Raw genomic sequence first — 24,961 nt, 5'->3', positions numbered from 1 at the left:
CTTCTTTTCCTCTGCTTGTCATCCTAACACCTCTGGGCCACGCACTAGGAACTTCCCCAGCCCAGGCTATGAACACATTCTTCTGGAAGTGGGTGACGAGGTCACAGGCTTTGGGGGCAGACCCAGGGACAAACCCCAGATGCCTTATTTCCTAGTTAGGTGCCTGAGGTGGGGGTGTTGATACTCCGCCCAGAGCCCTTGGATCCTTTGCAGTGTCTCCAATCCGGCTGTGCTTTTGCCTCCAAAGGCTTGCACCTGCGACCCTCCTCTGGAGGCTGCTATTGGGCTGTGAGCCATTTGTCCACAAGTGCAGAAACCTAGACACGCCTGGGGATGTCCACCTCCCACCCTCATCCCTGAGGCCCTTGACCAAAGGCTCTTGGGTGTGCAGGGGCCGAGCCTCTCTCTCTCTTGCCTCCCCAGGGCCAAGCCTGGGGATGACCCACACTGCAGGGAGGGCAGGACTCTGTCTGCGAGACCCGCCTTCTTTGCTCGGTCCGCCCCCGCCCCCTCTCCACCTTCTCCTTGGAGCACTTCATTCATGCATCTCCCATCTCTGGGTCTGCTTCTGGGGAGCATGAATCACGACAGTGACTTGGGCGGGTCGTTGAGCATTTCAGAGCCTCGGTTTTCTCATCTGTGACTTGGCATTAGTCATGTCTATTTCTTAGACTCGTTGGCAGGATTAGATAAGACAGTATATGAGGTGCCTGGCGTGGGACAAGTAGTGAACCCACAGGTCCCGTTAGTGATCCCTCTTTTCAGAAAGTCAGCCTGGGTCACTGGCCTGGGAATGGGAGGCCTGAGTCTTGTTCTAAAGTAGCCGATTATCCTTTAGTAAGTCTTTTTGCCTCTCTAGGCCTCAGTCTTTTTCTTTCTTTTTTAACAGCTTTATGAAGATGTAATTTACACAGTGTGTAATCCACTTATTTAAAATGCACCATTCAGGGATTTCCAATATGTTCACAGAGATATACTACCTTCACGACAATCGAACTGTAGAACATTTTCATCAACACAAAAAGAAATCCCTACCCATTTAGTCACTCTCCCTTTCCTTCCGCTCCTCCTCAAACCCGTGGCAACCACTGATCCACTTTCTGTGTCTGTAGATTTCCCTGCTCTGGACTTTTCGTGCAAGTGCAGTCATATAATGTGTGGTCTTTGTTGATCACTCCGTTTGACTCAGTATAATGTTTTCAAGGTTCACGCATGTTTTGCCCTGCGTCAGCACTCCATTCCCTTTCATGGCTGAATAATATTCCATTCTATGGATGTACCACACTTTGTCTGTCCATCCATCTGTTGACGGACATTTCGGTTGTTTCTGTACAGGGGGTTATTGTTTATAGTGCTGCTGTGAACAGATTTTTGTATGGAAAAAGGGTTTTATTTCTCTCAGGCATATATGTATATATTTAGAAGTATTGTACGGTGTTATACAGTAACTGTATCTTTAACTTTTCGAGGGATTGCCTGTTTTCCAAGGAGGCTGCACCATTTTACAATCTCATCAGCATGTTTGGAGGTTTCAGTTTTTCCATATCTTTGACAGCACCTGTTATTGTGTGTTTGATTGTCTCCATCTTGGTGTGGGTAAAGTGATGTCTCACTGTGGTTTTATGTGCATTTATGTGATAGCTAATGACGTTCAGCATTTTTTCATGTGCTTATTGACTGCTTTCATAGGTTCTATGGAGAAATGCCTGTTCAGGGTCTTTGCTCATTTTATAGTTGGGTTCTGTGTATTATTACTGTTGATTTGTGTGAGTTCTTTGTATTGTCTGGATATTCGTCCCTTATCAGCTACCTGAGGCCTCAGTTCTCTTGTTTGTGACTTGCTTTGCTTCTCAGATTAGAAACAATGTATGTAAGGTACCTGACACACCTGGGAGCTGCTGTTGTCGTTCAGTCACTAAATTGAGTCGGACTTTCTGTGACCCCATGAATTGCAGCACTCCAGGCTTCCCTGTCCTCCACTGCTAGCTGTTCGCTCAAAGTAACTGTTAGCTGTTGTCATTAATAGAACGTTCTTTTAATTCCCAGCATCAGATAAACCTCCAGACATCATCTGATCTGATCCTCCACTCTATCTACCCATTTCACAGATGAAGCGACTCAGGCCGGAGGGAGGAAGTTACTTCCTGCTGTTGGCTTCAGAAATGGCTTAAAGCAAATCTGGGATGGAGCCCAGATCATGTGGGCAGGTCACCTCCTCTCCTTGCACCTCAGGGGTTTCATCTGCAAAATGGAGTTGACAGAGGGGTGGAGCTAGCCGGCACTGAGCACCTCATGTGTGCAAGCACTGTCTGAAAAATGTCATTTTGCTCAGTCCTCCCAATCGTCACCAAGTCCCACATGTCCCTACTGCCCATTTCACAGATGTGGAAACTGATGCTCGGAGAAGTAAAGCCCCTTACCCGAGGGCTTGTGTCTAGAAAGTGACAGCACCAGGATTCAACCCCAGGATTTTCCAACTCCAGTGCCCATCCTAGCTTTTGCTGTGCCTCCTGGGAACCACTTTCTCCTTATTCTTCCTTTTCTGATATCCATTGTGGTTATATCGTACACTTTCAAATGACCACAGAGGAAACCTGAGGAAAAAGAAAATCCTTGTATCACTTTTAGATCTCCTGATCTGATACTTCCAAATGCAGTCCAGGCTCAAATGAGAACCACCCTCTTAGAGTGATGGCCTGGGGAGGCCAGAAGTCTAACTCTCTCCAAGGCCACCCCCAGCGTAGACTGTGCTGAGTTTGGGGGCAAAGATCCCTCGGGCAGATCTGCCTCCTCACTGGGGATGGAGGCGGGGTCCCTGGGGCAGGCGCTGTGTCTCACTGCTGGGTCCCAGTGCGCAGCACAGGAAGCCAGCAGAGCCGGTTCTCAGGCAGCGCTTGGTGAATGACAGCAGGTGATCATTTAAAGACGCTGATGCTGGGAAAGACTGAAGGCAGAAGGAGAAGACAAAGGCAGAGGATGAGACGGTTAGAGAGCGCCACCGACTCCACGGACACGAACCCGAGCAGACTCCAGGAGACGGTGAAGGACAGAGGGGCCTGGTGTGCGGCAGTCCATCGGGTCCCAAAGAGTCGGACACCATTTAGCGACTGAACAGCAACGGTTGGTCAGAGAAGAGGCCTTGAGCTGGATTAAGGCTTAACTGTAGTCAGCCCCTGACTTTCCCCCTCCAACTGGCATGTTAATATAATGAAAACAAATAGTCATACAAATGTTACTATATCTGATGGGTACTCTTCTACGTCCTTTATATATATTAACTCAGTTAATCCTCACACAGCCCACAAGATGGACATTACTCTTGTCCCCATATTACAGATGAAACAGCTGAAACACAGGTTAAGTCACTTGTCTGAATGGCACAACTCAGAAGCAGTAGAGGCAGAACCTGAGCACACGTGCTCCGGCTCCTTGCTCTTTACCGCTGAATGTCTCACTCCCTAGCTTAAGGACTGCCAGTGAAGCCCAGCTTGCACCCTGTCCCTCCTTCCCTCCCTCCCGTGTGTCTTGAAAGGAGACCCGCTTTCTCCCAGGAAGACACAGAAGCTCCCAGAGCTCACAGCCTTTCCCACGGTGGCGGGCACTGCAGTGGGAGGCCAGGAGGCGCTTCCCTCACGGCCCCAGGTCATGACTTCCCAGCACGCAGGAGAGCACCAGCCTCACTGTGCCAGGCTAACTGGGTGTGAGCGTTGTCCGTGGGGCTTCTGGCTCTATTTTCCCATTGAATTTAGAGTTTTTCTTAAGATGAACCGTGTTCATAAAAGGAAGGAAATAAACAAAAACAAAAACTGTCAGTTGCTGCCCATTGGGTGGCAGGTTCCAAACAGAACCAGATAAAAAAATTAGGTTGTGAAAACATTCAAGTGGTGGTAGGGCTGCAGTTTGGATTCAGAAGGTCTGACGCAAGGCCTCACAATGGGTATTTCTAACAAGCTTCCCTGGAAATTCTTGTCTACCAGAGGGGACAGAAGCCTGGAGCATAACACCAGAGCCCAAGAACCTGCAACTACTTTTCATCTTTGATGATAAACACGTCATTCAAGCTCTGTCCTCCAAGTTGCCTCCTCTAGGAAGCCTGCCCTGATTCAAAGTAGCTAATCATGCCTTCCCTTTCTATGTCCATTAGACTTGATATCATAGAATAGTTATTGTGTTTGGTCCTTTTGAATAAGAAATGTTTCTAATCTGTCTCTGTGTGTGCGTGCTAAGTCGCTTCAGTTGTGTCTGACTCTTCGCGACCCTATGGACTGTAACCCACCAGGTCCTCTGTCCACGGTATTCTCCAGGCAAGAATACAGGAGGGGTGGCCATTGCCTTCTCCAGGAGATCTTCCTGACCCAGGGATCAAACCTGGGTCTCCAGCATCGCAGGCGGATTCTTTCCCACTGAGTCACCTAGGAAACCCCTGCCACTATACACCCAGCACCTATTCCGTTGCCAAATATAGGGCTGACACTCAGTGAATGTTTGCTTAACAAGTAGATGACTAAATAGACAGTCCACTTTGGCTGTCCGGAGCTCCTCGTGGTCAGGCTTTGAGGCTGAAAAGACCAAATTTCTAACTTTGCCACCTGCTGTCATTTTGACTTTGGGCCGTTCATGTGTTCCATCTGAATCTCAGTTTGCTCATCTGGAAAATGGGAATGATATTGATCCCTCTCCTGCGGAGGAGCTCACATGATGTAGGCAAGCAGTGTGACGGTCTTTGTGAAGCTGAGGTGCAGTGCTGGTGGGGGGGAGGGGTGGGCGGGATGACCTGAGGGCTGTGCTGTTCCTGCTCTGGAAGGTGGGTGTTCTGAGAGTTGTTCACAGGACTTCTGGGCTCCAGGCCTGGCCTCCCCTGGGCTCACAGCACTGGCTGAGGGCAGATGGAAGTTCCAAAGAGAAGCAAGCAGGTGGCACCTCCAGGGAACGGCACCTGCTGGGTCTTGGGTGTTGTGTGAAAGACTCAACCTCCAACCTCCTTCCCAGTGTTCCCGCACTGCCTCGCTTCCCTGCCCTTCCATGCCATCTTGCAGGGCTCCTCGTGGGCCCCAGGTCCCATGCCAGGCAGGATGGGGCCTTCCCTGGGGCTATGCTACGCCCTTTACCGCTCAGCAGTTCTGAGGTCAGAGCCGATTCCACCCTCCCCTCTTCGGACGACCTGGCCTAGTGAGTCCTGTGTCCTTGGGGTCTGGGCGGACAGGCCTTTACACTGACTCACTGGTTGATAGAATGCTGCACAAGTGGTAAATCTCTGCCGTGAGGCAGCGTCCTCGGTCATCTCGGCTCTCACTGTGGCACCTCTGCAGGCATCAGACGGTCGCATCCTCGAGACATAAGCGTCATTATTCTCATTACCACTTTGGTGATGGGAAACTGAGGCATCACGAGGGCAGCTGACTTACCCCAGGGCACACCACTTCACTCTTGAGAAAGCTGGGGTCCAGCTTGGAGACTGCGGAGACCAGTCAGTGCCTCTGAATGAGGGAGCGGGGAGGGAAAGGCTGTGTGTTATGCTTGTTTATCTCCCTGCTTTGGAGGATCAGGATTTGGGACCTCTCTGGCCCCTCACCCCCACCGCAGAGTTAGGAGAACACCCAGTTATGGGAGAGAAAGGAGCGCAGGCTAGGAGACCCGGTTTTGGCTTTACATGCACCACTAGGGTGCTTTGGTTTGATGTGATAGTGTACGAAAGTGGCTCCAGAATAAACAGGCAGACAGATACACAGAACAGAGGAGAGTCCAGAAATAGACCCAAATAAATATGGGGATTCGGTATATATTAAAAGTGACTTTGAAAATCACTGGAGAAAAGATGTTCAGTTGCTGAGTTGTGTTTGACTCTTAGAGACCCTATGTTCTGCAGCACGCCAGGCTTCCCTGTCCTTCAGTGTCCCCTGGAGTCTGCTCAAACTCATGTCCATTGAGCTGGTGATGCCATCCATCCATCTCATCCTCTGTTCCCCCACTTCTCCTCCCCTTAATCTTTCCCCCCATTAGGGTCTTCTCCAGTGAGTCAGCTCTTCACATCAGATGGCCAAAGTATTGGAGCTTCAGCTTCAGCATCAGTCCTTCCAATGAATATTCAGAGTTGATTTCCTTTAGGATTGACTGCTGTGATCTTCTTGCTGTCTAAAGGACTCTCAAGAGTCTTCTCCAGGACTGCAGTTCAAAAAGCATCAATTCTTCAGCACTCAGCCTTCTTTCTGGTCCAACTCTCATATCCATACATGACTACTGAAAAAACCATTGCTTGGACTATATGGACCTTTGTTGGCAAAGTGATGTCTTCTGCTTTTTAACGCACTGTCTAGGTTGGTCATAGCTTTTTTCCCAAGGAGCAAGTGTCTTTTAATTTCATGGCTGTAGTCACCATCTGCAGTGATTTTGGAGCCCAAGAAAATAAAATCTGTTAGTTTTTCCACTTTTCGCCCATCTATTTGCCATGAAGGGATGGGATTAAATGCCATGATCTTAGTTATTTGAATGTTGAGTTTTAAGCCAACCTTTCACCCTCATCAAGAGGCTCTTTAGTTCCTCTTTGCTTTCTACCAGTAGAGTAGTAGAATCTGCAGGTCTGAGACTTCGATCTTGATTCCAGTTTGTGAGTCGTCCAGCCCAGAATTTTGTATGATGTACTCAGCATAGTGACAAAACATAGCCTTGATGTACTCCTTTCCCAATTTTGAATCAGTTCATTGTATCATGTCCGGTTGGTTCTAACTGTTGCTTCTTGACCTGCATACAGGTTTCACAGGAGACAGGTACAGTGGTCTTTATTGCCATCTCTTTAAGCATTTTCCACAGGTTGTTTTTAGCCACACAATCAAAGGTTTTCACATAGTCAGTGAAGCAGAAGTAGATGTTTTTCTGGAATTCCCTTGCTTTCTCCATGATCCAACAGATGTTGGTAATTTGATCTCTGGTTTCTCTGCTTTTTTTTTATATCCAGCGTGTGCATCTGAAAGTTCTCGGTTCACGTACTGCTAAAGCCTAGCTTGAAGAATTTTGAGCATTACCTTGCTAGCATGTGAAATGAATGCAATTGTACTGTAGTTTAAACATTCTTTGGCATTTCTGTTCTTTGGAATTGGAATGAAAACTGACCTTTTCCAGTCCTGTATCCACTGCTGAGTTTTCCAAATTTGCTGGCATATTGGGTGCAGCACTTTAACAGCATCATCTTTTGGATTTTAAATAGCTCAGCTGTAATTCCATCACCTCCACTAGCTTTGTAGTGATGCTTCCTAAGGCCCACACTCCAGGATTCTTCCTAAGGTTCACACTCCAGGATGTCTGGTTCTAGGTGAGTGACCACACCATCATGGTTATCTGGGTCATTAAGGCCTCTTCCAAAAACCACTTTACCTTCTTGCATTTCTTTTTCTTTAGGATGATTTTGGTCACCTCCTCCTGTACAATGTTATGAACCTCCATCCTTAGTTCTTCAGGCTCTCCCTCTACCAGATCTGTTCCCTTGAATTTATTTATCACTTCCACTGTATAATCCTAAGAAGTTTGATTTAGGTCATACCTGAATGGCCTAGTGGTTTTCCCTACTTTCTTCAAGGTAAGCCTGAATTGTGCAATAGAGTTCATGATCTGAACCACAGTCAACTCCCAGTCTTGTTTTTGCTGACTATATAGAGCCTCTCCATCTTTAGCTACAAAGAACATAATCAATCTGATTTCAGTATTGGCCATCTGGTGATGTCCGTGTGTAGAGTTGTCTCCTGTGTTGTTGAAAGAGTATGTTTGCCCTGACCACTGTGTTCTCTCAACAAAACTCTTTTAGCCTTTGCCCGGCTTCGTTCTGTACTCCAAGGCCAAACTTGCCTGTTACTCCAGGTATCTCTTGACTTTCTACTTTTGCATTCTAGTCCCCTGTGATGGAAGGACATCTTTTTTGGTGTTAGTTCTAGAAGTTCCTGTGCCTTCAAAATTCCTATGCAATAATGTTCTTTACAGCATCAGGCTTTGCTTTCACCATCAGACACATCCACAACTGGGCGTCATTTCCTCATTGGTCCAGCTCTCTTTCTGGAGCTATTTCTCCATTCTTCCCCAGTAGCATATTGGATACTTATCATTCTGGAGAGTTCGTCTTCTGGTGTCGTATCCTTTTGCCTTTTCTTTCTGTTCATGGGATTCTCAAGGCAAGAATACTGGAGTGGTTTGCAGTTCCCTTCACCAGTGGACTACATTTCGTCAGACCTGTGCGTCTTGGGTGGCCCTGCGTGGCCTGGCTCATAGCTTCGTGGACTTGCTCAAGCCCATCAGCCGCAACAAGGCTGTAATACGTGTGGTCATTTTGGTTAGCCCTCTGTGATTGTGGTCTTGTTCTGGAGGCTGTTGAACTGTGGTTCTTCTTCTGTCTGCCCTCTGATGAACGAGACTGAGTCTTGTGCAAGCTTCCTGATGGGAGGGGCTGGCTGTGGGGAACACTGGGTTTGCTCTGGTGGGCAGAGCCATGTTCAGTAAATCTTTAATTGTCTGCTGATGGGTGGGGCTCTGCTCCCTCCCTGTTAGTGGTTTGGCCTGAGGCCACCTAGTGCTGGCGTCTTCAGGCTCTATGGTAGGGCTAATCAGTTCAGTTCAGTTGCTCAGTTGTGTTGAATCTTTGTGACCCCATGGACCGCAGCACGCTGGGCCTCCCTGTCCATCACCAACTCCCGGAGTCTACTCAAACTCATGTCCATTGAGTTGGTGATGCCATCCAATCTAATGGTGACTCCAAAAGGACTTGTGTCAACAGGTGCCTCCCCGGATGGCTGCTGCTAGTGCTCCTGTCCCCATGGTAGGCCACTGTTGACCCATGCCTCTGCAGGAGACCCTCAAACACTCCCAGTCAGGTCTGGCTCAGTCTTCTGTGGGGGTCACTGCTCCTTTCCCATGTGTCATGACGTGCACAAGTTTTGTTTGTACCCACCAAGAGTCTCTGTTCCCCCAGTTCTATGCCAGTTCTGTAAGCAAATCTTCATTGGCCTTCAAAGTCCGGTTCCCTTGAGATTCCCAGGTCTCTGGGGATTCCCAGGGTCTCTGGCACTGTTATATAATTAAATTGGCTCCACTTGGTCAGGCCACTTGCCACCCATCAGCACAGCTGCTGGGCTGGGGTAAAAAGATAAATTACTCAATAAATGGTATTGGAACAATTGAAGAAACACCTGGAAAACATTGAGTTGGACTGCAGCTTGCTCCTTTTACCAGAATTAATTCCAGATGACTCAGCATGTAAGATTTCTTAAAGCTTAAATACAACTACTTGAAGAAATAAGAAATTTTGAAAATAATCCCAAGGTGGAGACGGTCTTCCTAGGTATAATGCATAATTTAAAATGTACCGAAATTTTTGATACATTCTAATACCTAAAAATTTTAAATGTCTTCATCACAATACTATTAGCAAAAAATGACAAATGAGTTATTTGGAAAAAATAGTGACAAGCATAAATCCTAGGAAGCAGCTAATTTTCTTAATATATAAAGAGCTTCTACCAACCAATAATACTAATAATAAATCCAACCTCATAAGGAAAAATAGTCAAAGAAAGTGAAAAGGAAATACAAATGGTGTTTAACTCTGTGAAATGATACTCAACTTCCCTTATTATAAGTGTAAATTAAACTACAATGAGGTACCATTATAACAGATTGGGAAAAATTTTTAAGTTAAACAAGACACTGTGTTGTCAAGGTTGTGCAGAATCAGATACCCTCATAAATTGTGAATGTTGTACAAATACTTGTAGCCTTCCGGGAGATTACTTTGAATCTTTAAAAAAAATTTTAAATGCACAAATCCTTTGGCCCAGCAATTCTGCTTCCAGAAATCCATCCTACAGATAAACTTGTGCGTATGTGAACCAATGATCATCTGAGGATAGTCAAAAGTGACAGAAGCTTGGAAAAAGTGAAAGTGAAAATATTAGTTGCTCGGTCATATCTGACTTTTTATGATCCCATGGACTGTAGCCCAGAAGGCGCCTCTGTCCATAGAATTCTCCAGGCAAGAATACTGGAGTAGGTAGCCATTCCCTTCTCCGGGGGATCTTCTCAACCCAGGGATCCAAACCTGGGTTTCCTGCATTGCAGGCAGATTCTTTACCATTTGAACCACCAGGGAAGCCCAACAGAAGCTTGGAAAGAACCATAAATATCCACCTCTGGGGCACTGGCTAAATAAATGGTCATGTCCCCATGTATGGCTTACTATGCATCTATGGGAAACAATGAAGCCAACCTGTATAAGCTGATAATAGAATGCTTTCCCAGAAGCAATTTTTTCAAAAGAAAGGAAAGGGTGAGTAAGAGACAACAAAAGAAAGAAAGGAAGGAAGGAAGGAGGAGGCCAAGAGTATGCAATGCATGTGCTTGTGTGCACTTAGCCTGGCCCTGGAAGGGCACCCAAGGAAGGAGTGACAGATACTTCTGGGAATAAGTTCTGAGTGGCTGCTGGTGGGACAGGGCTTGGTTTTTACTCTATTTTCTTTAATATCATTTTTTTCTAACCCTGTGCATAAATCTGTTTATTGCATGTCCAAATCAATAATAAACCAAGCAACACAGAACCACTCGCCACATAAGAGGGGCTTAATATAACCCTTCCCTTCCCCCTCACTGCACCTGAGTCTCCTCTTCTGCTAAAGTGGAACCCGAATCCCAGCACTATTGCCTCGCTGGGCCATCGTGAAGAGCAGCGCAGCCGTCCAAAAGGAACCTGCTTGGAAAGGTGTCCTGTGCTCGAACAGCAGTAGTAATAGCAATGACGTTGTTGTTATTTAAGGTTTCTCCCAGCACCCCACAGATCCAGTCTGCTTCTCCTGATGTCTGAAATTCTTCTTCTCTGTGCTTCCATTTTGTCATCTGTCAAACGTGCCTGTCTGGGTCTCATGTGGGTGATTCCTAACCCTGGAGGTCTAGAAGGGTTCCTCCTCTTTCTGATGGGAACAGCCTATTTCTTCCCTCCTCCTCCCCCGCTGTTTACTGGAGGCCCCTCAGGTCTATGCAGTTCCAGACCTTCCTTCTTCCCAAGCCTCGGAGGGGGTGGGGCTGGAAGGGACCCAAAGACCTGGAATAGCCCACCCGTGGTCATGTATGGATGTGAGAGCTGGACTGTGAAGAAAGCTGATCGCCAAAGAATTGATGCTTTTGAACTGTGGTGTTGGAGAAGACTCTTGAGAGTCCCTTGTACCGCAAGGAGATCTAACTAGTCCATTCTAAGGGAGATCAATCCTGGGTGTTCATTGGAAGGACTGATGCTAAAGCTGAAACTGCAATACTTTGGCCACCTCATGCGACGAGTTGACTCACTGGAAAAGACTCTGATGCTGGGAAAGGTTGGGGGCGGGAGGAGAAGGGGACGACAGAGAATGAGATGGCTGGATGGCATCACCGACTCTGTGGACATGAGTTTGAGTGAACTCCGGGAGTTGGTGATGGACAGGGAGGCCTGGCGTGCTGTGATTCATGGGGTCGTGGAGAGTCGGACACAACTGAGCGACTGAATTGAACTGAACTGAACTGAAGGTCATTACTGAGAGCCCTGCTTGCTACTGATGACAGTCTTTTTCTCCGCTGACTGCAGTGCCAGCAGATTTATTTAAGAAAATCAAAGATGTCTCGTCTCCTGTGACACAAAATAAGGACGTTTTTAAAAGGAATACAGAGGGAAACCTAAGAAGCTAGGAAGACACATTTGGCAAGACAACTGAAAATATGTCTTTCAAGTGTTTTTTCTCTTAACCACAAAACGTTACGCAACAGAATTTCAAAACATTTGAAACATAGAAGCAAAAAAAAAAAAAAAGGATGTCTTCAGAGATCCCAACCCTTAAACACAACTCCTATTATAATTGGTATTTTTATGTGGTTGTTAACGTGGAACATGGTACACATCTAGTTTTATAGCTGTTCTTTTTCATTTAACATATGTCACGGGTGTTTTCCCACAATGCTAAAGCTTCTATACCCTCACATTATAATAACTGCATAATATTCCATCAACTACTTGTGCCTTTGTTGACTTAATATTTTCATGTTGCTGGACATTTAGATTTCATCTCATTTTTTACTATTATACAAATATATGATGCAAAGTTTTCCTGCATATAATATAGGAAATGGTTATTTGAAAGTGCATTAAGACAACTCAGAAAAGAAATACAAAAGGCCAAGAAACATTTGGGGGGGAAATAGCTCAAACTTCACTGGTAAAATTAGGATCACCATGAAATAGCACTTAACTTCATCAAATTAACATTCAGTTTTTAAAATGACAGTATGCAATGTCATTAAGAATATAATGAAAGCATAAGTAATATAGCTTTTATGAAAAGCAATTAAGTATATATATCAGCAACCTTAAAAATGTTAATGCCTTTAGATCTTACAATTCTACTTGTGGAAATTTATCCTAAAGAAATAATCAGATCCATGAACAGATATTTATATATAAGAATGTTCATTGCAATTCCTTTTATTAATATATATTAAAAAAAAATAGAAACTCCTTCAAATGTTCAGGTGTAAGTTAAGTGTATAAATTATGGTAAATCTGTATTATAGAATTTTTATATAGCTATTAAAAGTCATGTTTTTGCAGAATATATAATGACACAATGTCACGTTAAGTAAAAAATAGTGGATGCAAAGTCAAACAGCCAAAATAGTGCCCCCTGAATTTTAGAAGAGATTCATGTTACACATTTTATTTATATAATGTTACATATTACCCTGACAGGCTCCTCTTCCCATGGGATTCACCACACAGGAACACTGGAGTAGGTTCCCATTTCCTTCTCCAGAAGATCTTCCCGACCCAGGGATTGAACCTGCGTCTCTTAAGTCTCTTGCATTGGCAGGCAGGTTCTTTACCATTAGCGCCACCTGGAAAGCATATACATACATACACACATACATAAACATGTACACACATATAATATCATTTATATAATTTAGGCATAGATATAAGGCTGGTAGGAAATATACCAAAATATACATCAAAATGTTAACTTTGGGGGAATGGTATTAGGAATAATTAAGGAATATACCTGCTTTCAACTTTCTGTAGCAATACCTTTCTTATTAGAGTAAAACAATGCATTGGTTTTTTATTTTAAGCCTGATCGTATGAAAAATAATCAGGTCAGATAGGATCACATCATCTTATAGTCTCACAAAGTCCTCTCACTGACACCCATTGCTGCTGCTGCCACTGCTGCTGAGTCACTTCAGTCGTGTCCGACTCTGTGCGACCCCATAGACGGCAGCCCACCAGGCTCCCTGTCCCTGGGATTCTCCAGGCAAGAACACTGGAGTGGGTTGCCATTTCCTTCTCCAATGTGTGAAAGTGAAAAGTGAAAGTGAAGTCGCTCAGTCATGTCTGACTCCTAGCGACCCCATGGACTGCAGCCCACCAGGCCCCTCCATCCATGGGATTTTCCAGGCAAGAGTACTGGAGTGGCTTGCCATTGCCTTCTCCGCTGACATCCATTAGGAGTTGCAGATGGGTGGCCCATGGGCTTCAGCCAGGCAACAGATGAAGTTGATTTGGTTGGTCTGCTCACATTTCATATATAATTTTATCTTTCCCGCTTTTCTTGGAAAAAAAAAAAAATTCAAGAGATTTTGCCAACACCGGACCCATGTTCCCACTTGGTGAGCATGTCGGGAGCTGAGCGGCAGCTGGCTCATTGGGTCGTACCATGAATGCGAGCTGTCCATGGCGCCCCAGTCACTGGCCTCCACCCTCCCTGTTGTCTATGCCTGGCCTGCTGGCACAGGCAGCCCTCCTGACCCCTGCTCGCCCCACTCCTCTGCTTGGAGAGCAGGTTCAGGGCTTAGTCACCTACCTGTCTGCCAGCCCTCCTCCCAGCCTGCACACATGCGCACACTTGTTGAAGGAGTTTATGGATGAATAAAGGGAGGCCCCGAGAGGAGCAGCCAATCCAAGGTCACGCAGTGATGTGGCGGCGGAGCCAGGACCAGAACACATCTGGGAGTCCGGAAGGGAGCCCAGCGACGGGTCATTCCTTCCGTGGGAAAGGATCTTTCCTGAGCTCTGCTTTCTCCACCCAGAAGAGGGGGTGCGGTGCAGTCAGCAGCAGCGCTCAGGAATTGTCTTGTGTAGATGGATCCACATGCTGTCCTGACTCACAATGGTTTCAGTGAATGTAGGGCAGGAAGGAGAACTTTGCAGAATGCCAGGGTCTGGGAAAAAGAGAGTGGGAGGAACACTGTCGTTCGGCCACTCAGTCACATCCGACTCCTTGTGGCCCCATGGACTGCAGCACTCCAGGCTTCCCTGTCCTTCAACGTCTCCCAGAATTTGCTCAGACTCATCTCCACTGACTCAGTGATACCATCCAACCATCTCCTCCTCTGTCACCCTCTTCTCTTCCTGACCTCAGTCTTTCCCAGCACCAGGGTCTTTTCCAATGAGTCAGCTCTTCACATCAGGTGGCCAGAGTATTGGAGCTTCAGCATCAGTCTTTCCAATGAATGTTCAGGGTTGATTTCTTTAGGATTGAAAGGTTTGATCTTCTTGCTGTCCAAGAGACTCTCAGAGCCTTCTCCAGCACCACAGTTTGAAAGCATCAATTCTTCAACACTCAGCCTTCTTTCTGGTCCAGCTCTCTTATCTATACATGACTACTAGAAAAACCATAGCTTTGACTAAATGGACCTTTGTCAGCAAAGTATGTCTCTGCTTTTTAATACACTGTCTAGGTTTGGGAGGAATGTTGATCTACCCTTGTTTGAGGTCCATGGGCAGGCCGTACTGCCTCCTTGCACTGACTTCCATGCCAGGAACCACCTACCTACCCCCAAGGTGACTTAAGGTTCCTGAGGAGGGTTGGAAGTATTAAGAAATGCCAGTTATCTTGAATAATGCCAGTTATAATAGAAAAACTTGTTATCTTTTCCTTATCAGTCTCATTCCCAATTCTCTTTCTTCCTCCTCCCAAGTGTAAACTCATGGCATAAACATGACCTTGGATTTTCTCTTAATTCAAAGGGTATTGGCCAACTTCCTCACAATAAGCATTATTTATAAAACTTCTGAAATACTCTTCTCAGTGATAAACTTCATGATGAGAATAACAAACATCTGATTAAAATGGAAAGACAAAGAGAACATCCTTTCAGTTAGAAAATTATTGTATCATCAGAGACACTTCTTTTTGACTCGTGTCTTACTTTCTCTAATAACATTATGCTAAGCACTGTGGGAGAAGTGAAGGTCAACAAAATTTGTCTCTGTATTGCATGAAGTTTGACTCCGTGTCATCTAATATTCCATGTACTCCCCTACATTTCCCAGCCCCTGGCAGTCAGTCAGGGCCAGTACTAGTTCAGGGTGGTCAAGTCCATAGCATTTCATTGGCTATGGAAGATCCTTTGGTGCTCGCATGCCATGTGGTGTTAATCAGCTGTGTATCAGATGACAGAGCCTCTACATCCTGCCTCCCGGAGTCCCCACATGGAACAGAATCCCCTGCTGCCCAGGACTGACCATTTAGCATGGGGAAGATATTAACTTTTGCTTTGTTATACCTCTGAGATTTGGGTGTGTTTGGTTTTTGCAGCATAACCTAGCGTAAGCTGACTAATACAGTCCCAGCCCTCAGTAAAAAGAGCAACTGTTTATTGAAGGCCTACTCTATGCCCAAGGACTTAACCTGTTTTGTTTCATCTAATCCTCACCGCCACCCTTCAAGAGAGCTGTTACCATGTCTGCTTCCCAGACAAGGGAGAGCATTCAGAGAGTCTTGCCCAGTGTCAAGCAGCTAGTCAGTTGCAGGATCACGATTCAACCTCAAGTCCGTCTGACTTCAAGGTTGCTGTTTCCTCCTAAACTAGTTTCAAGTTCAAGAGAGCTTAGACAAGAAAATGTATTCTGGAAGGGGAAGGTTGGAGTCTGGGCTCATGGGACAAAGGCGAGGTCCTTAGTTTCTGATGAAAAGGAACATCCAGGCTCAAGGTCCCCTGTCAGAATGCCGATGTTTGGGAGACAGAAATGCCATTTTAAAGGCTGTCTATTCATTGCATGTGTGCACACCAGTAACATCTGTCAGACACACTGCTAGTGGTTTGCCCCCACCAGCAAGAAGAATCCCTAACATAAGCCATTCCCTGTTTCACGAGTATTTTAAGCCAGAAACAGGACCAACATTGTGAAACACTGGGGTAGGAAGGGACTACCTCTGAGACGCCCTCACTTTTGGGTGGAGGAGGTCAAAGCCCAGAGACAGGAAGTGTCCTGATTCAGATCTCATGGCTCATTCTCGGTGGCCCTCACAGCCGCACCGCAAACACTGGGCTTCAGGCGGGAGCCCACCGAAGAAAATGTGTCTGCTCCCAAGATCCTAATACAACCGGAAGGCATGACCACCTTGGACTCATCCACCTGTCGCAGTCTCCTCATGCACGCATTTGCCAAAAACCAAGTATTTCAAATCTTGAAAGAAGATGCTGTGAAAGTGCTGCACTCAATATGCCAGCAAATTTGGAAAACTCAGCAGTGGCCACATGACTGGAAAAGGTCAGTCTTCATTCCAATCCCAAAGAAAGGCAATGCCAAAGAATGCTCAAACTACCGCACAATTGCACTCATCTCACATGCTAGTAAAGTCATACTCAAAATTCTCCAAGCCAGGCTTCAGCAATATGTGAACCATGAACTCCCAGATGTTCAAGCAGGTTTTAGAAAAGGCAGAGGCACCAGAGATCAAATTGCCAACATCCTCTGGATCATGGAGAAAGCAAGAGAGTTCCCGAAAAACATCTATTTCTGCTTCATTGACTATGCCAAAGCCTTTGACTGTGTGGATCACAAGAAACTGTGGAAAATTCTGAAAGAGATGGGAATCCCAGACCACCTGACCTGCCTCTTGAGAAACCTGTGTGCAGGTCAGGAAGCAACAGTCAGAACTGGACATGGAACAACAGACTGGTTCCAAATAGGAAAAGGAGTACGTCAAGGCTGTATATTGTCACCTTGCTTATTTAACTTATATACAGAGTACATCATGAGGAACACTGGGCTGGAAGAAGCACAAGCTGGAATCAAGATTGCCGGGAGAAATATCAATAACCTCAGATATGCAGATGACACTACCCTTATGGCAAAAAGTGAAGAGGAACTAAAAAGCCTCTTGATGAAAGTGAAAGAGGAGAGTGAAAAGGTTGGCTTGAAGCTCAACATTCAGAAAACAAAGATCATGGCATCTGGTCCCATCACTTCATGGGAAATAGATGGAAAAACAGTGGAAACAGTGTCAAACTTTATTTTTTTGGGCTCCAAAATCACTGCAGATGCTGGTTGCAGCCATGAAATTAAAAGACGCTTGCTCCTTGGAAGGAAAGTTATGACCAACCTTGATAGTATATTAAAAAGCAGGGACATTACTTTGCCAACCAAGGTCTGTCTAGTCAAGGCAATGGTTTTTCCCGTGGTCATGTATGGATGTGAGAGTTGGACTGTGAAGAAAGCTGATCGCTGAAGAATTGATGCTTTTGAACTGTGGTGTTGGAGAAGACTCTTGAGAGTCCCTTGGACTGCAAGGAGATCCAACCAGTTCATTCTAAAGGAGATCAATCCTGGGTGTTCATTGGAAGGACTGATGCTAAAGCTGAAACTCCAATACTTTGGCCACCTCATGCGACGAGTTGACTCACTGGAAAAGACTCTGATGCTGGGAGGGATTGGGGGTGGGAGGAGAAGGGGACGACAGAGAATGAGATGGCTGGATGGCATCACCGACTCTGTGGACATGAGTTTGGGTGAACTCCGGGAGTTGGTGATGGACAGGGAGGCCTGGCGTGCTGTGATTCATGGGGTCGCAGAGAGTCGGACACGACTGAGCGACTGAACTGAAATGAACTGAACTGAAGTATTTTCCCATCCGTTACCTTTTCTGACCGTCCCAGGAACCCTCTGAGTGAGCAGAGCAGGCCTTGTCCCCCTTGCACAGGTGAGGAACTCTCAGCGAGGTGGAGTCAGTTGTCCAAGGTCACAGCACTCTGTGTAACTGCAGCCCAGATCTCCTTACTCTCAGATAAACCTGTGATCCTTCCAGATTCAGGAGATGCGCTCTCACCATGGACCAGCCCGGTGGTGACGGGCACAGCTCTGCACTCATAATCCGGTCATTCAACCCTTCTGAGACTCGGTCTCTTCATCTGTAAAATGGGGAGGCAATAGTACCTCAAGAAGAAGTCAGCTAATGCGTACGATGGTCTTAAAATAGTGCTGGGGACACAGGGCTGTGTCCACATCAGCCAGGACCCTAATGGGACCCTGGGCAGCAGCAGATGGATTGTGGGTAATTCTCAGGGACCTCAGTGGTCCACAACGTGTAACAGCTTGTTGTTTGGCTGAAACAGAAGTTAACTACTTACATGGAATGGTATCATGACGATAATTTAAACACATATGCACCCCTTGTGAAAAATGGCCACTAAGGGAGTGAGAATAGTGAGAACCCACGTAATTGGAGGAGAGACAGTCAGAAAGCCTGTGCCTCTAGAGTGACTGCGTGTAGGGAGGAAGGTAGGAATGTCTCTGGCGCCATGTGGGGAACCTTTGGGAAACTGCAGATGTTGGTAGAAGGGTGTCATTTGTGTGGCGTTTAGTCAGTGGCCCAGGAAGCCCCACTCCTGCCCTGCACGTCCAAAGGGGGAGTATACGTGCCCAGAGGACACTGAGCAGAGTGTCATTCTACAACCGTGGCTCCAGCAATGCACCTGAATCCCCAGACCCCCAAGTGAGCACAGTTAGACCAGAACAGAAGGCCGCTGTCCCCTCCCCTAGTCCTCACTCGGGCCTGAGCTCTTCCCACCCAATAGTGAGGACAGACGGCCATCACATGCTGCCCCAGGCCAAGCGGACCCAGCCAGGCCCCCGGGCCTGCTAAGGGCAGTCACATGGAAGGAAGAGCTGGTCTTAAAGTTTGGTTCAGTAGAAGTTTGTTTTTGTTGTTTAGTCGCTCAGTCATGTCCGACTCTTTGCGACCCCATGGACTGCAGCACGCCAGGCTTCCCTGTCCTTCACTGTCTCCCCAAGTTTGCTCACATTCCTGTCCATTGAGTTGGTGATGCCATCCAACCGTCTCATCCTCTGTCACCGACTTCTCCTCCTGCCCTCAGCATTTCCCAGCATCAGGATCTTTTCCAATGTTGGCTCTTCACAACTCGTGGCCAAAGTATTGGAGCGTCAGCATTAGTCCTTTGAATGACTATTCAGGGCTGATTTCCTTGAGGATGGACTGGTTTGATCTCCTTGCAGGGCAAGGGATTCTCAAGAGTCTTCTCCAACACCACAGTTCGAAAGCATCAATTCTTCTTTGTGCTCAGCCTTCTTTATGGTCCAGCTCTCAGTTGCCCAAGCACGTAGTATAAGTATATAGGTTGGGGTAAAATAGACTAGGCCCCAAACCTGGGGGCTTTATGAGGTCTCTTCTGATAGATGCTTGCGTTTTCTAGAGGAGAGAGAAAATGATGCATTGTTAAGGGTGATGTGTTGCCATTAGGGAAACTGGGAGCTGAAGGTAAGCAGACCTACGTTCAGATATCCCAACCTCGGCACTCTCTAGCTGTGTGCATTTGGCAAGTGTTCTCATTTCTCCAAGCCTCCCGTTATCAACTCTAAAATAGGAAGGACAGTTCCTACCTGCCAGTTAGAGGATTAGCGATGGCATAGGTGCTTGTGAAATGGTGGCTGTCACGCTGGGGCTCCTGGCCCATACGAGGTTCTGTGCCAGATGTTCGCCTTCCCTTCATCTTGGTGTTCTTGAATTTCACGACCTTGGCCTTACTGATATACTAACTGCACTGCTGTTCAGTCATCGCATTGGCCACAATGTTCCTCTGAGTTTTTCCATAAGATATTACAGAACATCTTTGGCCAGTCCAATACTTTATAAGTCCACTCACTTTTTTTCTGCCAACATATAGTATTTTTTTATTTTAGAAAGTTAGGTAACAAACTTATAAGCTGCCTGAAGAAATTTTCCAGTAACTTTTAAAATTTTGTCGAAGTATAGTTGGTGGCGCTAGAGGCGAAGAATCCGCCTGCCGATGCAGGAGGTGTAAGAGACATGGGTTCAGTCCCTGGGGCGGGAAAATCCCCTGACGGAGGGCATGGCAACCCACTCCAGTTATTCTCGCCTGGAGAATCCCACGGACAGAGGAGCCTGGGAGGCTACAGTTCTTGGGGGTCACAAAGAGTCGGACACAACTGAGCGACTTAGCAGCAGCAGAATACCTGATTTACAATATTGTGCTAATTTTTGCTGTACAGCAAAGTGACTCAGTTATGCATATATATTCTTTTTCATATTCCTTTCCATTGTGCTTTATCACAGGATTTTGATTACAGTTGCCTGTGCTTTACAACAGGACCTTGTTGTTTATCCTCAAATCATTTTTCACTTTAAACCTCATCCTGAGCAATACCAGCCATAAAACTATGGGTTTGAGGTGCTTTTTTTTTCTAATATGCCTTAAAATATGTGCATAACCATTGAAACAGCAATTTTCTTTGTGTGAGACAAAAAAGAAAAGAATCACCGTGTTTACCAGCATTTATCTTCACAGCACACTTTGCTGTGCTGTATGTGAAGTGGCGTCAGTCATGGCCAATTCTTTGTGACCCCATGGACTGCAGCCCGCCAGGCTCCTCTGTCCCTGGGATTTTCCAGGCAAGAATCCTGGAGTGGGTTGCCATGTCCTTCTCCAGGGGATCTTCCCGACCAAGGGATCGAACCTGAGTCTCATGTCTCCTGCATTGGCAGGTGGGTTCTTTACCACTCACATCACCTGGGAAGCCCACAGCATACTTTAGGATACCCCGAATGCCCATATTTAATCCTCAAGACGTCAAGAGGAGAATTACCCCGTGTTCGAGATAAAGAAATGAATTTCCCGATTAATAAGACATCATCTTGGTAGCTTTCAAAGGTCGGTTTGACATTCCTTCAAGATGTTTTATTTTCAAGAGGGATCTTTCAGATCCTGACTCTCCTCCCCTCTCACCAAAGAGAGCAGAACACTGTAATGAGTGGTTCCTGGACCTCAAAGCTTCCTGCAAGTTTGTTGTTCCTTTTGAAAAGATTCACAGTTCATCCCTGTCCCTTGTAAATCAAACCCAAGCCTCTGATGTGAGGAGAAACCGCAAACAGCTTTGAACGGGGCTGGCTGGACAGGGCCGGAGGTGGACCTTCAAAGCTTGGCTGTGCTTCCACTGGGACCACGTCCAGGCATTTCCACCATGTGGTCACTTGGCCGCCCACTTTCCCCATCTTCCCACTCCTGGCTTGGCTGTAACTCCCACCCCTGCAACACAGTGGGTGGGAACCACCTCATGTGTCCCTGCCGGAGCTCAGGAACCTGCTGGATTCTTCAGAACTTAGTGACTTTACAGTGCCACTGGCTCAAGTTATGGGGTGTCTGGAGACTCCAGTCCTGGGATGCTGCTACAACCTGGGTGGTGCTCTTGCGCTTGTGAAAGCCTCAGGGCAAGTGTGCTGCTGAGAGCTCGAGGACTCTCAGGATTGCAAGGAACAGAAATCTCCTCAACCAAGGAACTCTTCATAAGGATACAGAGGCAGTCCAAGAAATAGAGGCAAGATTGCAGAGGAGCCTTCAGGAAGGGCTGGAACCAGGAGCCGGAGTACAGCAGAGGCCCAGCTCCCCCATCCTCCTCTGCAAGACCTCTCTCCCCAAGTTACTTCCTGGGTGTCCGATTCATTCCTGGGTGTCTGAGCAGACCGAGTGTCTTGCTTCCAGCATTCATGGGGCAGAAAGCGGCCGCCGCAGCTTGAGGGTTTTCTGCCACCCAGAGAGAGACTAAATGCTGTCTCTGTCAGGCCCTGAGCCTCCCAGGGGAGGGACACGCTCTGGCCCCTCCAGCCCATCCTCCGCTGCAGCCAGAGCGATCTTTTCACAATGCAAATCTCATTATATTCTTCCTCCTGGGGAAGACACTTCAGGAGCCCCTCACACTCTCAGCATGGAGGTGAAACTTCTTGAAGTCCTGCGTGGTCAGCCCCTGCGCAAGGGCCTCAGCCCTCTGTCCAGCCTCATCCGGTCCCCTCGGTCCTCCGCCAGGCCTTTGCTCTTCTCTCCTTCCCCGTCCCCAACCTCCCCAGCCGGTCGTGCTCCCTCTTACAGATTCTCACACCCTTTGTCCCAGATGCGCGTTACCTTCGTGTGTGTGAGGAGTCTGATTTTCACTGTCTCCCTCCATTCAGCTGCTCGCGCCTGCAGGACGGAAACGTGTCTGTTTCCTCTCCTAGCACACAGCCAGTGCACCTCAGGAACAGCAGCTGGAGCCTCATCGAGTCTTGGAGAGATGTCGCCAAGCCTTTCAGAGCTTTTAATTTTCATTATTGTTGTTACTGGTCAGTTGCTAAGTTGTGTCTGACGCTCTGCGACCCCATGGACTGTAGCACACCAGGCTCCTCTGTCCTCTTCTGTCTCCCGGAGTTTGCTCAGATTCATGTCCATTGAGTCAGTGATGCTATCGACCCACGTATTATGTTGAAATGCTGCCCTTTTGGAAACCAAATATGATGCTGTTATAGGGAATTATATCCCAGATCACAAGCAGCCATTCAGCTGCTCAAAGTGTGGTCCACAGACCGGCAGCATCAGCATCACCTGGGGAGCTGGTTAAAAATGCAAAATCTTGGAATTGACCCCAGTCCTACTCATTGAGAATCTGTATTTTTAAATTTATTCATTTATTTGGCTGCATTGGGTTTCAGTGACAGCATGTGGGATCTTTGTTGCAAGATTTTTCATTGAGGTACACGGACTCTGTCTAGCTGTGGCACAAGGGCTTCATTACTCCGAGGCATGTGGGATCTTAGTTCTCTGACCAGGAATTGAGCCTGTGTCTTCTGTGTTTCAAGGTGAATTCTTAACACTGGAGCACCAGAGAAGCCTGGAGAATCTGTATTTTACCAAGTGATTCATGTGCAATTAAAGTTTGAGAAGCACTGGATTAAGACACTTTTATGCATTTCTATAGGAGAAGGCAATGGCACCCCACTCCAGTACTTTTGCCTGGGAAATCCCATGGACGGAGGAGCCTGGTGGGCTACAGTCCACGGGGTCGCTAAGAGTCGGACATGACTGAGCGACTTCACTTTCACTTTTCACTTTCTTGCATTGGAGAAGGAAATGGCAACCCACTCCATTGTTCTTGCCTGGAGAATCCCAGGGACGGGGGAGCCTGGTGGGCTGCCGTCTATGGGGTCACACAGAGTCGGACACGACTGAAGTGACTTAGCAGCAGCAGCAGCAGACTTTCCTATAATCTCCCTTGACTTCTTTCCATTTCTCACTGCTTGTCTTCTGCACCATGAGCTTCCTGAAGCTGGGACCCTGCATGCCCTCAGGGCCGCGTACGGGCCTGGCATGTTACAGGCAAGGATTTTTCTCCCTAAAATTATGCCCCAGGAAAGATCCATACAAAGCCTTTCATTTTATAGGATGCTCTATAAATTGTTTTGATCAAGAATTACTGTCTGGGAAAGGCACATTATCTGAAAATGACCTCAGTGATAGTTTGGATGTTTATAGCAGTCACCCAGTGGATTCAATAAAAAATAAAGAAATGCAACCCAATTTAGTCATCATTTCTGGAAAGTATGACTTCACAGTTGTAATTGCTGGGTATCACCGTACACGTGCCCTTTGAAGATCATCTTTAAAAGTATTACAGTATGTGTTTATGTTGTGGGGTCACAGCCTGCATCCACAAAATTCATTTAGAAAAAGACCGCTCCTTGAAGTCGTCCCTCATATCTGCACCGTTCCTGACCCTGCAGCGTTGGCCCCTAGGGACAGAGCAGGGAGGCCCGCACTGGACAGGTGACTAGAAAGTCCTTGCGCTGCCTTTGTTAACTGGTGGGTGCAGGTAAGCCTTCAACTCCAGTCTTCACGGCGCGCCTGGAAAATGGAGATGCTGCTCTCTGAGTCTGCTTGCCTTTCAGCGTCACTTATCTGACTCTGTAGCTGAAGCCTCACTTACCCAGATGCCCCTCAGGCCCCCGGTCGTTCCCCTCCTTCACTGCCTGTAGCCTTTTCTGTCTGTGGCCCAGGGACCCGAGATCCACGCTTCTGCGGAGCTGTAGGTCCTGAGACCTGCGGCTGGTCCCCTGTGCCCTCACGCCTCCTGTTCCTGCACACCCTCCACCATGCACACTTTTCCACCTTGCGCATCCTCTTCACACACCCCACCACCTCACATACCCCGTCCGCCTTGCACACCCTCCACCTTGCGTGGTCTTCCACCTTGCACACCCCATCTGCTTTCGGCACCCTCCGCCCTGCATGCCCACAGTGCTTGCTCGCTGCCCTCCTCACAAAAGGCCACACAAACCAGCTCCCATTCCCCACCCTCCCTTTCCAGTCCCTCTCGCTCCAGACATTTCCCTCTCAGATCTAATTCCCATTCTGTCCTGCTCTCAGGATTTTATTTAATGAAGGAATGGGAGGACAGAAGCAGATGAATGACTTGGAGCCCGTCTCTTGTTCTGCTAGCAGTTGGCATTCTGTATTGGACATCTGGTTTTGCTTGGCTTTTGGGGTGAATGTGCAGGTGGCTGGTGGTGGGTGGCATTCTCTGGGGTGGAGGAGAGGCGAGTGGGGGCTTCCTACCAAGCTGACGGGGCTTTCAAGGGAGATGCTGCCTCAAGGTCCACCCCGAATGGCCGTGGAGCCCTAGCAAGAAAGAATGCAAACGGACGGGGGTGATTGCAGTCATGGATTCAGGGGATAGATGTGGGAGTTGAGGTTTTTGGAACCAGACTCTAAGGGGTCTTTCATGTCAAAGACAGAGCTTACCCTGTGGGACGTGGGGAGCAGTGAGGAGTGGACCAGGATGCTGGCATGATCCGATGGTGTCTTAGGACAGTCCCTCTAACAACGACAAAGAGAATGGATGAGA

General features: G+C 47.2%; 1 protein-coding gene across 4 annotated transcripts in view; it reads left to right on the top strand.

Moving 5' to 3' along the window:
* Positions 1–24,961, top strand: part of HRH1 (histamine receptor H1) — a 95,584-nt gene that overhangs the window by 25,422 nt on the left and 45,201 nt on the right. The gene's annotated exons all lie outside the window — the stretch shown is intronic.

This window comes from Moschus berezovskii, chromosome 24 (genome assembly GCF_049115385.1).
Source record: "Moschus berezovskii isolate FMDL1 chromosome 24, NW_MosBer_1.0, whole genome shotgun sequence".
Taxonomy (NCBI): domain Eukaryota; kingdom Metazoa; phylum Chordata; class Mammalia; order Artiodactyla; family Moschidae; genus Moschus; species Moschus berezovskii.
This window is presented reverse-complemented; position numbering and strand designations above follow the sequence as displayed.